At 38.9% G+C, this 16,349-nt stretch overlaps 1 protein-coding gene across 2 annotated transcripts in view; it reads right to left on the reverse strand.

Annotated features, from left to right (window-relative positions):
- Window positions 1-16,349, reverse strand: part of NEBL (nebulette) — a 321,698-nt gene that overhangs the window by 281,087 nt on the left and 24,262 nt on the right. The gene's annotated exons all lie outside the window — the stretch shown is intronic.

The following is a 16,349-nucleotide window of genomic DNA, read 5'->3' on the forward strand; positions in this document are numbered from 1 at the left end:
GGATTTAGAGATGTGAAGTTTGAGATGATGAGAAACTGCTCAGTGTCTGGATATGAAATCCAGAACAGATATTGATTTGAGTCATCAGTAGAGATCACAATTGAAAATATGACAGATTAATTTCCTAAGGAAAAGAGAAATGAGAGAAAAAGCAACAGCAAAGACACCCACTTATAGTCCCTTCAAGTATTTCTGCCTTTTATATGTCTTTATTTTTTTTATTTTATTTTTTTATTTTATTTTTTTTTTATTTTTTAATTTTTTTTTTTTTTTGAGACAGAGTCTCACTCTGTTGCCCAGGCTAGAGTGAGTGCCGTGGCGTCAGCCTAGCTCACAGCAACCTCAAACTCCTGAGCTCAAGCGATCCTCCTGTCTCAGCCTCCCGAGTAGCTGGGACTACAGGCATGCACCACCATGCCCGGCTAATTTTTTCTATATATATTTTTAGCTGTCCATATAATTTCTTTCTATTTTTAGAGGTGGGGTCTCGCTCTTGCTCAGGCTGGTCTCGAACTCCTGAGCTCAAACGATCCGCCCACCTCGGCCTCCCAGAGAGCTAGGATTACAGGCGTGAGCCACCGCGCCCGGCCTTTTATATGTCTTTATTTTCTAATTTCCCCCCACTGAATATGCTTATCATCCTAATAAGTTCTATAAGATCAAGAATCAAGGTTTATATACATTCTCCTAGGTTACTGGGGTCATAGAAGATACCTGACACAATTGGGACTTTATCAGTGCTTAACACCTTCCCCGCACAATGAAAACCACCTTCTGTGGGTATCCTGGAGTGTCATTTATAATATCTCTTTCATTTATAATATCTATCTCTTTGAGGTCAACACTGAAGGATGTCTTTATATTAAATTCATGCAACTATTAAAAATCCACCAAGTTCAAGGCACTGTGCTAAGATGGACCTCTTGGGAGACATGCAAGGTCCTCACTCCTTTAGATTTTACTGTATTTAAATCTTCCTGTGCAAAGTCAAAGGTAAACTTGTGCCTTATGTCATTTTGGGGCACCCCAATGTATTTGAGAATACAAGTACTTGTAATCTTATAATTTTCTTTCAACTTTGGCAGATAGTCTAAACTACTTAAATTAAACTAGCAATGATACCATTTGAGGATAATTGCTACTTGATTCATATCTGTAGAGAAAACTGCGTATTCTTAAAGTTCTTTATCATCAACTTTATTCATATGCTGACATATTAGCAAAAAGCTCACTAAATCTTCTATGTCACAAGAGCCCTGAGCTCAAGTCCTCCTGGCCGTCCCATGAATCCTCACCACTTAGTCCCTCTTTTTTAATTTACCCATATCACTTCCCATGCCTGAAGCTCTCCTGCTCCCCACCTTGCTACCCCCATTCAAATTATCCAAATTCTTCCTTCTCCTTCAAATACGAATAGGCATCTCCAACTTCATCTAGTCTATAGTCACCCCTCTCTGAATTCTGATAACTACATACCCTGCAACCAATATATATAAAAATCTCTGACACATATACAGATATAGACACACACATGTATATAATCCCCAACTGATTGGAAATATATGGTATATCTCCAACCAATTTAATATTTAGGTTTAGTTTTCCTATGCTATCTAGTAAATATTGTATGTAAGTTCATTTTTTAAATTTTTCATCTACTAGAATATACTAGTAAGCTCCTTGAGGGAAATCCCCACCTGGGATGTGATGCACATGTGTGTGTTCACTAGCACCCATCTATGCAATTTTATGCATACAGAAGGTAGACAATATATGCAAGTGACTGAAATACCTCTTGGTATTTGTAGAGTTCCATATAATACTTTATATACTTGGCCGGGCGCGGTGGCTCACGCCTGTAATCCTAGCACTCTGGGAGGCCGAGGCGGGTGGATCGCTCAAGGTCAGGAGTTCGAGACCAGCCTGAGCAAGAGTGAGACCCCGTCTCTACTAAAAATAGAAAGAAATTATATGGACAACTAAAAATATATATATAGAAAAATTAGCCGGGCATAGTGGCGCATGCCTGTAGTCCCAGCTACTTGGGAGGCTGAGGCAGGAGGATCGCTTGAGCCCAGGAGTTTGAGGTTGCTGTGAGCTAGGCTGACGCCACGGCACTCACTCTAGCCTGGGCAACAAAGTGAGACTCTGTCTCAAAAAAAAAAAAAAAAAAAAAAAAATACTTTATATACTTGGTCATGGATAAATGCATCTAGACCATAATATTGCATACTAGACCAATATAAATCCTTTGGACCCATAACCCAACCCTTCAGGAAAGGTCCTATTTTGATAAAAGATAAAGGAGGAGGGGGAGGAGGGTAAAGCTTTTTGCATATTGATATAACTGTTACTAATACTGTATTGCCATCCTTTATAATTTAAGGCAACATCACTAACAAAGATTAGGGAAAAGATCGATGAGTTGTGAGTTATTAATGCAAAGACATCGAAGCTCATGATATCTTGTCCTTCATTTGCTGACCCATAATAATCAGATCTGGGTCTTTTGTCCCTAGTAGGGGTGATAAGTTCATACAGAGTGGCAGTTTCTCCCCGAGCTGTCAAAAGACCCTTCAGGCAATAAAACCAACCACTTCCGACTCATTAGGATCACCCTGTAACAGGTGAAGCAGAATCCATCCCCCAACCACATTGGGATTCAAAGTTTCAAACAGGGCAGAGAATATAGGGTTTGGAAAAGAGTAACAAAAATGATCAGAAATAAACAGGCCAAAAGAAATAAAAACAGCATAGCCTGAATCAGTCTCCATCAAACAGCAGCGTGGAGGGGTCATGAAACAAGACAGGATAAAGACAGGCCACGGAGGAAACTTATCTCAAACACAAGTCACAGGAACAGTCCTGCGTTGGCAAAGGATAGATGGTGTCACTGAAAGACACACTGACATCTCTGATTTTTATGATGAATGGAATCCCAGAATCTCTAGAAGCTCACACACAAACACACACACACACACACACACACAGCCACTGTGCACATGCTCTAGGTCGAAGATGCACTCGCTCACCACCAACGGGTCCCACCACATTGACATGAACCTAGGAGCTCCTTTTTACAATATCAGACTCCTACTGAAAGGAGGTTTCATGTTTTTAACAGTCTTACAAACAACTGTTTTAAACTCTGAAGACACTTAATTATGGTGGGAAGAAAGACGAAGTTAGGGAGGGGAGCATTTAATGAACTGGCTGTTTGAGCCTTCCCTTGAAATCATCGAGCATCATTCTTACAGAATATTCCTACAGAATAAAGCCGCAACGTACGGGCAATGCACAGGTTGGAGAAGCAGAAACTGTCACTGTAGAAACACAGAGGTGGATGTGCTAAATGCAAATGAATTTAGAAGGAATGTAAGGTTCGTTTTCGAGCCACCAAAAATAGTTTGATGGATTTGTGCCAGAATTGGAAATAAAAGCGAGTTCTTTCCTCCCTGCACCCTACAGAGTTGCCTTTGAAGTCACATGTGCTCCACAGGGCACAGACAGAAACAAAACTCAGGCTCTTTTAACATTTTATTGTGTATGGTTTGGTATGAGGCAGTGTCCTTCAAGCATTTGCAAAAAGTCATTTTCAGCTTCTTCTTAGATATGCTGAACTTTTCTTTTATGCCCTGGAATTTAAATCATGCTTCCCTCTGGTTATACCTTCTGGTCCCAGAGACAGCCTCAGGGACTTGGCCCAGTTGCCTGGATCAGGTTCCGGTGCTGCCTGGATGGACAATGTGTAGGGACTGAGACTGACTCTCCCCAACCACCTGGCAAGCGCTGGCTGGCATTACAGCCTTCTGGCCTCCCCTGTCCAGCTCCCTGGGAGGCCTCAGGCCCTCCTCAGCTTACCATTCTGCCTTCTCAGGCCCACGGGATGAAGTGCAGCTGTCCATCCCACACTGAAGGGAAGAAAAATATGACATTCGGAATGGTAACAACTACATTGCTGGTATATTTCAAAACGAATCCGTCTTCAAAATCAGGCACTTCTTGGTAAGCCTCTTTACAGCCTTAAGTATAGAAATGTTTATTTTGTTTTGTTTCGTTTTCTACCTAGATATGGAGCTTAGAGTATGGACTTCCTCCTGAGCCAGTTTCACATAACTAGGAGCTAAAAGATCAGGGAGAGAAAGAAACAAAAACATTTCATATTTCCAAATGCATTAATTCACCCACTGTGCATTTCAAGTCCCTGTATTACAAGGATTTGTTCTGTAAAATCTGGATTTGGTCAAAGGCCACAGTCAAGGATCCAGAAGGCCACATGTGGCCACAAGGCTGCAGGTTCCCCACCCCTGCAAGAGAAAAAAAAATCAAAATATTAAATAATAGATTTTCAGCATAAGAGATGTAATCATAGAATATTAGCATATAGCATCTTTTCTCTGGAAGGGAAGTGACAACTAAAAGGAATTGTAAAGACAAACTAATCCAATTACTTAGGAGGAAACTGCTGCCTGGAAGTTCATGGCTCAGACTAATGGTGTCAAAGAGACACACAGGTAAATCAGAAGACATCTCAACTTGCCAAAGATGGGACAATTTGAATATCAAAAATAATGACTTCAACTGATTCAAATACATCAAATCTATAAAATCCATGGGTTTCTAATGAGTTGATAAGATGTTCCTTCTATTCCCTTCCCTCCCTCAAAAAACAGAGAATAACTCACTGGTCAACTACCAGTGGAAGTTACCAGGGCCTCAATTTATTATTCTGAAAGTTGACAAATAATAGGAAAGACTGAAGAATGTATCCTCCTTTTTTATTTTCAAATTATATATCAGGATAATCAAATAATTGATGATGGAAAATTCATCCATATTAAAGAATCCCAACTAATAAATGCAAGAAAAATAGAATTAGAAAATTTCCATTTTTTTTACTTCTAGGGAAGAGCATCAATAAATAGTTGCAAAAACCACTAAGTAAAAGGCTGATGAGGAACTTTACAAAGGATGGACCAGGCTAAATACAGCTAAATCTTTTCATCAATCTTAACTTTACTAAAACTGGGACAATCACATGCTATGTCCCTCCCAAAGAGATGTGTTAGGAAGTACATAACACCAGTTATGAAGTGTTCTTGCCAGAAAAGAAAAGAAAAATTGAGCCAGAAAATAATCAGGCCTCTTGACCTAACTATAAATTTACAGGAAGTACAGGGAAAGAGGCACAAGTTAAATGATACCACAAGGGAGCAATCAACCAAACCCAGCATGTGGGACATTCTATAGGGTGACTAATCTGGTTTCTCTAACAAATAAAGGGAATAAAAAAGGAGAAAGGCTACACAACAGAATGAACAGAAATCCACCTTACTTATCAATTCTTTCAATAAATGTGAATGGCTTGAACTCCCCACTGAGGAGACATGGGCTGGTTGAATGATTTTAAAAAACGCAAGCCAAGTATCTGCTGTCTCCAGGAAACACAGGACTCATTCAGCCTCAAGATGAAGGGCTGGAAAACAATATCCCATGCAAATGGAAACCAAAAGAAGGCTGCTATAGCCATTCTCATATCAGATAACATAGAATTCAAATCAAAATAAAGAAAGACAAAGATGGTCATTATATAATGGAAAAGGGAAAAATTCAACAAGAGGACATAACATTCCTAAATATTTATGCACCTAACACAGATGCACCTAGATTCATAAAGCAAACCCTACTTGATCTAAACAAAATGAGAAACAGCAACATTGGAATAGCTGGGAACTTCAACACCCTACTGAGAGAATGGGACAGATCTTCCAAACAAAAAATAAACAAAGAAACAAATGGACTTAAACAGGACTCTAGAACAAATGGGCCTAACAGACATTTACAGAACATTCTACTCCACAACTACTTAATATACATTCTTTTCATCAGCTCACAGAACATTCTCTAACATTGATCACATCCTAGGCCATAAAACATGTCTTGGAAAATTTTAAAAAATAGAAATTATACCACGTATCTTCTCAGACCACAGTGGAATAAAATTATAAATCAATTCCAACCCAAACATTGAACTCTACACAAAGTCATGGAAATTAAACAAGCTATGGCTGGATGACTATTGGGTCAAGGAGAATATTAAGATGGAAATCAAAAGATTCTCAGAACTAAATGACAAAGGGGACACAAGTTATCAAAATCTGTGGGATTCAGCAAAAGCAGTCCTAAGAGGAAAGTTCATAGCCTTAAATGCCTACATTCAAAAGACAGAAAAATCACAAATCAATGATCTAATGAATCATCTCAAAGAATTGGAAAAGGAAGAGCAAACCAATCCCAAACCCAGCAGAAGAAAAGGAATAACTAAGGTCAGAAGAGAACTAATGAAATTGATGTCAAAAGAATTATACAGAAGATTAATGAAACAAAAAGTTGGTTCTTTGAAAAGATGAACAAAATCAACAGGCCTCTCACTAGATTAACCAGAAACAAAAAAGAAAGGCCCCTAATAAGCTCAATCACAAATGAAAAAGGATTTCTTCTTGTACTGCAAGAAAAAAAGAAAAAAGGAAAAGGACATATTACAACTGATACCATGGAAATACAAAACATCATCTCTGAATACTATAAAAATCTTTAGGCACATAAACCTGAAAATGTTGGGAAATGGACAAATTCTTGGAAGCATACAATCTTCCTAGGCTCAATCAGGAAGAAATAGAACTCCTGAACAAACCAATATCAAGTAACAAAATTGAAGCAGCAATAAAAAAACTCCCAACAAAAAGAAGTCCCAGACTAGATGATTTCACATCCAAATTTTACCAGACCTACAAAGAACTGGTACCTATCCTGCAGAAATTATTTCATAACATAGAGAAGGAAGGAATCCTCCCCAACTGATTCTACCAAACCAGTATCACCTTGATACCAAAGCCAGGAAGCACACAACAAAAAAAGAAAACTACAGAAGTATATCCCTTATGAATATAGATGCAAAAAGTCTTTTAAAAAATCCTAGCAAACCAAATTCAGCTTCACATAAAAAAAAAAATAATCCCCCACAACCAGGTAGGCTTCATCCAAAAGACGCAAGGATGGTTCAACATACACAAATCTATAAATGTGATTCACCACATAAATAGAAACAAAAATAAAGACCATATGGATCCTTTCAATAGACACAGAAAAAGCATTTGAGAAAATTCAGCACCCTTATATGATAACAACTGTTAACAAAATAGGCACAGATGGAACATACCTCAAAATTATAAAAGCCATATATGACAAAACCATAGCCAACATCATACTGAATGAGGAAAAATTGAAAGCATTCCTACTTAGAACTGGAATGAGAAAAGGTTGCCCACTGTCACCCTTCTATTCAACATAATGCTGGAAATCCTAGCCAGAGCAGTCAGGCGAGAGAAGGAAATCAAACATATCCAAATGGGGAAAGAAGAGATGACACTGTTGTTCTTTGCTGATGATACGATCTTATTTATCTAGAAAACCCCAAAGATTCAGCCATGAGACTCCTGGAATTGATAAATAAACTCAGCAAAGTCTCAGGTTACAAAATCAACGTATATAAATCAGTAGCATTCCTATATGTCAACAACAGCCAAGCTGAGAATCAAATCAAAGACTCAATACCCTTCACAATAGCAACAAAGAAAATAAAATACGTAGGAATATATTTAACCAAGGAGGTGAAAGACCTCTACAGGGAGAACTGAAAAATACTGAGGAAGGAAATAGCAGAGGATGTAAACAAATGGAAAAACATATCATATCATGCTTATGGATTGACAGAATCAACATTGTTAAAATGTCTGTACTACCCAAAGTGATTATATATTCAATGTAATCCCTATTAAAATACCAACATTATTTTTTGCAGATCTTAAAAAAATAATCCTATGCTTTGTGTGGAACCAGAAAAGACCCTGTATAGCCAAAGCAACCATAGGCAAAAAGAACAAATCAGGTGGCATCTATTTAGCAGACTTCAAGCTATACTATAATACAAGGCTATAGTAACCAAAACAGCATGGCACTGGCACAAGAACAGAGGCACAGACCAATGAATCAGAAAAGAGAACCCAGATATAAAGCCAATCTCATATAGCCATATGATCTTTGACAAAGCAAACAAAACCATACACTGGGAAAAAGAATCCCTATGCAATAAATGATGCTGGGAAAATTGGATAGCCACATGTAGAAGACTGAAACAGGATCTGCACCTCTCATCACTCACAAAAATTAATTCACAATGGATAATACACTTAAACCTAATGCATGAAACTGTAAGAATTCCAGAGGAAAATGTTGAAAAAACTCTTCTAGTTATCAGCCTAAGCAAAGAATTTGTGAAGAAGACCCCCAAAGCAATCACAGCAATGACAAAAATAAATAAGTGGGACCTGATCAAATTAAAAAGTTTCCGTACAGTGAAGGAAACAATCAATAGAGTGAATAGACAACCTACAGAATGAGAGAAAATATTTGCATGCTATACATCCAATAAAGGGCTAATAACCAGAATCTACAAAGAATTTAAGGAAGAAATTATTCCAATTCTCTACAATCTCTTTCAAAGGATAAAAGCAGAAGGAATTCTTCTTAACTCACTCTATGACATCAGCATTACCCTAATACCAAAATCAGACAGAAATAGTGACAGTGTGTATCCTCCACAGTTAGGTCTCAGTGGGCTTGTGCTTTGCTCACTATGAGGATTTTCTCTGTAAAAATAAATAAATAAATAAATAACAAGTAATGAAACCAAACCAAAAAACAACCCAGCACAAAAGCACAGCACATAACTAATAAAGGCAGTGGGGGGAGAGACAACATTACCATATGTTGTTATTTTGTAATCCATGTGGAACCTCTGGTGTGTGTGACAGGTCATGACACAGAACACTGACCTCAAGATTTGAAACAGAACCATCATCTTTTTTCTCCCCACTGAACCAGTCATTTCTTCCAACCACTAAGTTTGAGAGAAGGAGCAAGGAGAAGAAGAAAAGAAAAAGATGAAGCTCATCTGGCAAGGAGATCAGTCCCAGTGCCCTTGGCATTTGATTGGTAAAATTTCCTGGTTTTGTAATTTTGGTATGGTCAATGGTGACTTAGTTTCCTGCTTTCTGGAAAAGGACAAATACAGCTTTGGTTTTGTTTTTTTTTTTTTTTTTTTTTTTAGTATCTATGCTTATATGTATGGACATATTTATATTGAGATATAATCCTAATACCATAAAATTCACCTTTTTAAAGTGTATAATTCAGTGGGTTTTAGTATATTCTTAAAATTGTGCAACTATAACCACTGTATAATTCTAGAACATTTTCATCACCACAAAAAGAAACTCTGTACTGATTAGCAGTCACTGCCCCATTATCCCTTTTCCCAAAAACCTCTGGCAACCAATCTACTTTCTGTCTCTGTGGATTTTGCCTGTCCTGGACATTTCATAAAAATGGAATCATATAATATGTGGCCTTTAGTGTCTGGTTTCTCGCATTTAGCTTAATGTTTTCAAGATTCATCATGTTATAGCATGTATCAATACTTCACTTCTTAAAAGGAGTGAATGATCTTCCGTTGTACAGATACACCACATTTTGTACACCTATTCATAAGTGGATGTTTATATTATTTCCACTTTTTATCATTATGCATAATACTGCACATTCACGTACAAGTTTTATATGGACATGTTTTCAACTCTCTTGGTTATATACTAAGAAGTAGAACTGATGGATCATATGGTAATTTTGTGTTTAACTTTTTGAAGAACTGCCACACTATTTTCCAAAGCAGCTGAACCATTTTACATTCCCACCAACAATGTATGAGGGTCCAATATCTCCACATTCTCACGAACATTGTTATTACCCATTCCTTTTGACTATATCCATTCTAGTGGGTGTCTTATGCCCACTAGAGTATCTCATTGTGGTTTTGATTTGCATTTCTCAAAAGACTAATAATAATGGGCCCTTCTTTCATGTGCTTCTTAACTGTATATCGTCTTTGGAGAAATGTCTATTCAAATCTTTTGCCTATTTTTAATTGGTTTATTTGTCTTTTAATTATTGAGTTATAATAGTTCCTCATATGTTCTGGATACTACTCCTGTATCAGTTATATGATTTGAAAATATGTTTTTGCATTCTATGGGTACTCTTTCTACTTCCTTGAGAGTGTCCTTTGAAGGAAAAGTGTTTTGAAATGTTGATGATATCTAATTTATTTTTTCTTCTGTTGCCTGTCTTTTTGGTGTTATCTATAAAACCACTGCCTAATCCAAGGCCACAAAGATTTATGCCTTTGTTTTCTTCTAAAAGTTTTATGCTTTCAGCTCTCACATTTAAGTCTGTGATCCATTCTGAGTTAATTTTTTATATGGTGTGAGGTAGGAGTCCAACTTCATTCTTTGCCAGCTTTCTTTTTGTGATACTTTCAGTTTGATTTTTGAAGCTGTGGCCCTCACATCGTTTATCGCAGGAGAAGTCACAGCTTCAAGGTAAGAGAAGCAGGCAATGTTTTTAACAAAATGAAATTACTGGTTAAATCATGGAAGGGAAAAAGTACTATATCTTAGGAGGCTGGTTCAGTGGAGGGTTGTTTACTATGGGTGAAATGTAACCTGTTATAATTTCTCTATGATCTCCAATCAGTGGGGCTCAGGGAGTGGTCCACGAGGTGGTAAGGAAGAACATGAGTTCTGAATCCAGACTCTATCTTAATTCTACTACTACTTACAGACCATGTGACTCTGAGTCAATTTATTCTCTTCTCTGTGCATCAGACCCTCCTCATCTTAAAATGAGGAGAGAAAATAGTCGAGCATCTTCATAGAATTATAAGGATGATATGAGTGAATATAGGCAAGGCACTCAGAACAGTGCATGGCTCATTTTGAGTACCCTGTACATGTTAGCTGTTATTATCAGTAAAGATCCCATCATATTAATCCTAGGGGTATAGTTTACAAAGAAATATATGTCTCAAAATAATAGCAGAGTAGGGCTTGGATGGGGGATGCGGCTGTCATAACAACACCTCTGATTCTCACAGGTAGTTTCCTTGAATCTCAGAGCCTTCAGGCACCCCAGTTAGGAGACCATTTGATGCTGATGGTCATCTTTGTCCTGCGTACAAGTTACTCTCTGTTTTCTTTTCCACAGACCTGCACATTTACCTCAGACAAATTGTAAACAGGTGCCAAATTTTCCATGCCACAAAAAAATAAAAATAAAAATAAGACTTAATCAAGTAATGTTCTACTCTCCTAAACTCAAAGCTGCTTTACAAAGGCAAAGTATTCTTATTCTATAGTGTTTCTGTTTCCAGGTCATTTAGAAACAGTGTTAGAAATACTTTGTAATGCCAGAGGTAGAGGGCAGGATTAATTCTCTTAGTCTTGTTTTTTTCCCAGAATTTCCTGCACATGTTTCCTAAATTTTAGGAGACATCGTTCAATCCATGTAAACCCATATTATAAACAACTTTAAGTCTCTCTTTCAAGGCTGTCTTTTATGCTGCCAATCCCTAATTATCCAGGATTGGACAACTTTCCATTCAAAGATGACTTCCTACCAGTTAGAAAGCTTCTGGAACTTTTTCCTTCTCACGCTCACAACTATCCCAGCAATTAGGTATGTGTTTAACAATTGGAAATTACTTTTAATATTATCATATACAAAATGTAATTAGATAGGGAAAACTTCTGGGATCAAGTCATGTACTGGGCAGTTACTGAGTTCCGACAAACATCAGAATTTGTTCATCCAGAAGAACATTGTTCTCTTTTCACCTGGAAAGTACACTACTTTTATTCTACAATGTTGCTATGGCTTAAAACAGTTCTCAGAATCCCTCTTAAGAAGTCCTTTCAGACCCTGTTTGTTATCTGTGTACACACACATCGCACACAGTTAACATTTTATACCTTTTTTAAAAGCCAAAAATGAGATTGTTCAACTTGATCATTCACCCAGTCCACCCTCAGTCCAGGGCAACACTCTGCCAGGTTCCAGTACACTCATTCATTTCCTCCTTGGACACCTCTTGTGAGTCATTTTAGTTCAAACAGAGCTTTGTCTGTAACAGGCCCTATTTCATCCCAGAGCCCAAGCTGAGAGCAAAACAGCCTGAATTCCACCCCCAGGACAGTCCTCATTCAAGAAAACACATTTTCCTCTTCCAAACTGAATTCAGGAAGGCTATAGTAGGATCTCTCTAAAGCTAATAAAACATTAAAGCCTCTGGGTGAGGTGAGGCCACAGGGCCCCTGCTGTCAGGATAACCCATGCTCCCACAACCTCCTTCCCTGGTGCCACCCCATCCTCATCCTCCCAAGGGACTGTTTTAACATCGAATGTCTCCAGTCTCAGTAAACCCACATCCTAATTATAGCCCCTGTGAAGATTTAAAAAAAACAAAAAAGCTGGCACTGATATTTGGCATAATAATATTTGACAAAAATGAGGCATTCAGGAGTTAGGCCAGGTGAGGCTACCTGTATTCATCCTCCTGCAGCTACAGGAAATAAACCAAAGAAAGAACTTTTCCACTAAAGAAAAAAGAAACAGCTCAAACTGGTCTGCCAAACACACCCAACGAGCTGTTTCCCGGCCTGAGACATCACAGCGCAGCCCTTCTGGAGCTGAGCAGAGTTAGTGGCACGAGAGGCTTCTGTGCAAATAGGGTGCCCAACCATCCTGGTTTGCCTGGGACTGTCCCGCTTTTAGCACTTAAAGTCCTGTGTTTTCAGTGGCCACCCCACCACCCCTGGCTCGTGCAGCTGGCCTGCTCTTCCTCAGTTGCCTCACCTCCAAACCAGGGCAGAGCAAGAGAGGAAGCCAGAAACTAGCTAAGAAGCAAGGAAGAGTAGGACAGCCAGTCCCTGAGGCAGAACTTTCTGGGGCCTAAAGAGCTTTGACTAGTTGGATTAACACAGTTCTCAAAGAGAGAAAGCTCTTCTTTTATCCAAACATCTTCAGTTGTTCGGCCAGGGAGACCATGCCCTCACGGAAGTCACTGGATAATATTGTGGGTTGGGTGGTAGACTTGCCTCCTAGCCTAGTGGAAGAGGCTTCAACCCAAAGTTTCCAAAAGTTTGGTGCTCAGGCCATCACCATGAAAGTCACCTAGTGAAATTGATAAAATCCAAAGTCCTGGACCTACCTCATACCTGCTGGATCTGATTCTTTAGTAGTAGAGTTCAGAAATCTACACTTTTAAGAAAGCTCCACATACATTTCATGACTACTAAAATCCAAGGACCTGTCCTGACTACTTATTCCAAACCCTTCCCCCTCACCACAAGCCAGGGCTTAATGAGGATCCCTTTCAGCCTCTGAGTCCCCTCTGTCCTCCCTCTGCACCTTCCACTGCCCTATGGCAGGACAAATCTCACCAAGGCCTACCCTATTCTGGAGGGCCTCTGTGTTCCAAAGTCTCCTCCCTCCACCCTATCTTCCCCTAACCATTAAATCTTTTATTCTCACAGGACATTGCAATTTGCTTTCAGGAAAGCAATCTCGGTAAACTAATTCACACCTTGGACAAAATGACTAACATAACTTCTGTTTTGTTTTCTTTTGTTTTGTTTTGTTAAAGAGATGGGGTCTCACCCTGTCATCCAGGCTGGAGTATAGTGGTGCAATCATAGCTCACTGCAGCCTCGAAATCCTGGCCTCAAGCCATCCTCCTGCCTCAGCCTCCTGCTGATATAACTTCTTATTCTCCTTGGGAAGGTGGAGTTGCTTATTGCCACTGTGAGTCATGGACTGGGGGAATTAATGGACATTTAAGGACAATATTTTTGGAGTTGGATAGGTTCTTCCTTAAACCAGTACTATCTGGTGCCTTCTCTGACTGGCACAAAATTTTCCTAACTTGGCAAGGAAAAAAAATCCCACTAAGGTAGCCATTACACAACTCGTTATAACATTTGCCTACAGGGAAGTGATGAGAGCATGGTCTTTGGTTGTAAGTGGATATGAGTCTAAGTTCTGGTTCTGCCACTTATTGGTCATGTGACTCTGGGCAACATACTTAACTCTTACTTATAAATTATAATTATCACACTTAGCTCATGGAGTTGTTAGAATTCAAAGAAACAATTTTTTGAAAGTATCTGGCATCTGGTACTTCATAGTTATTAGCATTATAAGATTACAATTATACAAAACTATTCTTATGTGCTTATTCTTCATGGTTAATTGATCACATAGCCTTGGTGTTCATTTATGATCTCGAAAACCTGGTGAAAACATTGGTCATGACCAACCTGGTTTTGCCCTGGACAAGTATAAACTTGTAGAATTAGTCCAGTATATTCCTGCTCAGAGTTTAAGAACACCATGGCTATTGCTGCTAATTGCCCCCCTGGGTTGGGTTTTCAGCCTTTAAAATCTATTCAAGGTCATGATCACTGAGGTTACTACCTCCCTGGCCACCTCCTATAGGTGGCACCATCTAAGCAAAGGGAAACCGGAAGTGGAGAGGAACTAGCAGCTAGGAATGGTGGGAATCGCGATTTCTGATTTCCTCTTTGCCAGGCCCCCTTCCTAGAGGGTAATGACAATGATGACCATAAAGAATAAGGAGAGAAGGAGCACGAAACTGGCTGCTTCAAACAGTAGAAACAGAGGCAGTCTTGTATTAATCGGATGACTGATGACACTGTCCCAACTCACACGAAACACCTGCAAAATGTGTCCACTTTCCACTGGGAATTTCCAAGATCAAGAAGAGATGGACACATCCAAGGATTGGCCCTCTGAGGCAGGGAAGGTTGAGGGCCTCTAGGTTCCCACCAAGCTCAACACAGAGTAGCCCGCAAGGTAAAACTGAGGGCTCTCCCAGGAGACGAAGAGAAGAAATCTTTATAATAAATGGACAAGGTAGTTAATTACAAGGCAGAGAAAATACATAGGGAATATAAGCAGTGCACAACTTATAGAAAAACCTAAAGAGGGGTCAGGATTTAACGAGATGTCACTGAGAGAAGTGAGGCAGACCAGAGGCAATGGATGATGACAAAAACACAACAAAGATGGCAAATGCAAATAATAACCATTATAAAAACTCTTCCAGGTGCTTTGCTACGTGTTCAGCAAGCAACATCTCACCTATCCTTACGCCAACTCTGTGAGGTACATGTTACCCACAGAGGGGCTCAGAGAGGCTCAGTAACTTGCTCAGGCTTGCACAGCTAAAAAACTACAGAATTTCTATCTGAATCCAGGTCCAACTGATTCTAAAGCAAGTACTTTTAATAACTATACTAAACTAAAGAAAGAACAAAGATGAATGAGACAGAGTATCTGCCAGGAAAACAGAGTGACTGCTATTATCCCAGACACTCTAAGTAAGCAAAATTAAATTAAGTTACCAAAAGTAAACAGCACATCAAATAGTAGCCACTATCCATGACTTCATGATATTCTTATATATAATCTATTCCTACTTTGATTCTATCTGTTCTATTGTGACTTAGCCTTCAAATCTGTTTGAAAGCAATTCAACAACAAAATTCAAAGGAGAACACAGTCATCTCTTGTTACAACATGTACACAGAACTCTCAGAGGCTAAGAGTCGTGGCTGGCCTAGGAATTTTTATAATCAAGTTACATAGCACTAGTGGAACTCTTTCTGGGAATCGAAGTCAAGCTCTAAAGGCTGTAATTTGAAGTAGCATAAATTAGAGAAAGACATTTCATTAGCATGAAGCTTTAGAGCTGTGGCCAAAGGTCTTGAAAGCAAATGTGAAATCCAATCAGATAGAATAAAACGACTAAATAATGCTACCAAAAGCTAAAGAAATGCAGACTGTGTGTAATCAAGCGAGAGGGGAAATCAGCTGCAATCTGGATGAGGATGCACAGACCTCTATCTACTCAAATCAGATGAAAGAACATAAGGGTATCAACCCAGGAGACCAAGGTTGAAAGTCCATCCATCGCATCTGAAGGGTGTGGACCACTGTTGTCATGGCAACAATATGAGGCATTGCCTTATGTTGTCATAGTAATTATAAAATGGATTTATCTTTAGTTCAAAAAGAACCTGGACATATGCTTCCTCAACCCCAAACCGCTACCAGCTAAACAACTGTATAAGCGGCACATATTACAACTAACTATTAGCACAGTAAACTCAACCTACCTCCCATAACAGACCTGCTTATAAGAGGGCCCATGTGTCTTGACAACCCTGGAAAGGTATGGAATTAAATACAGAGGTGCCAAAGTAAATAAAAGCCACAGTATTAATACCTTTGTGTGATGTTCACAATAATCTTTGTACCTTAGGTATTAAAGCGCATGGATCACCATCAAATTGGTTTCACTGATCAACACCTAA

Source organism: Eulemur rufifrons, chromosome 25, assembly GCF_041146395.1.
Source record: "Eulemur rufifrons isolate Redbay chromosome 25, OSU_ERuf_1, whole genome shotgun sequence".
Lineage (NCBI taxonomy): Eukaryota > Metazoa > Chordata > Mammalia > Primates > Lemuridae > Eulemur > Eulemur rufifrons.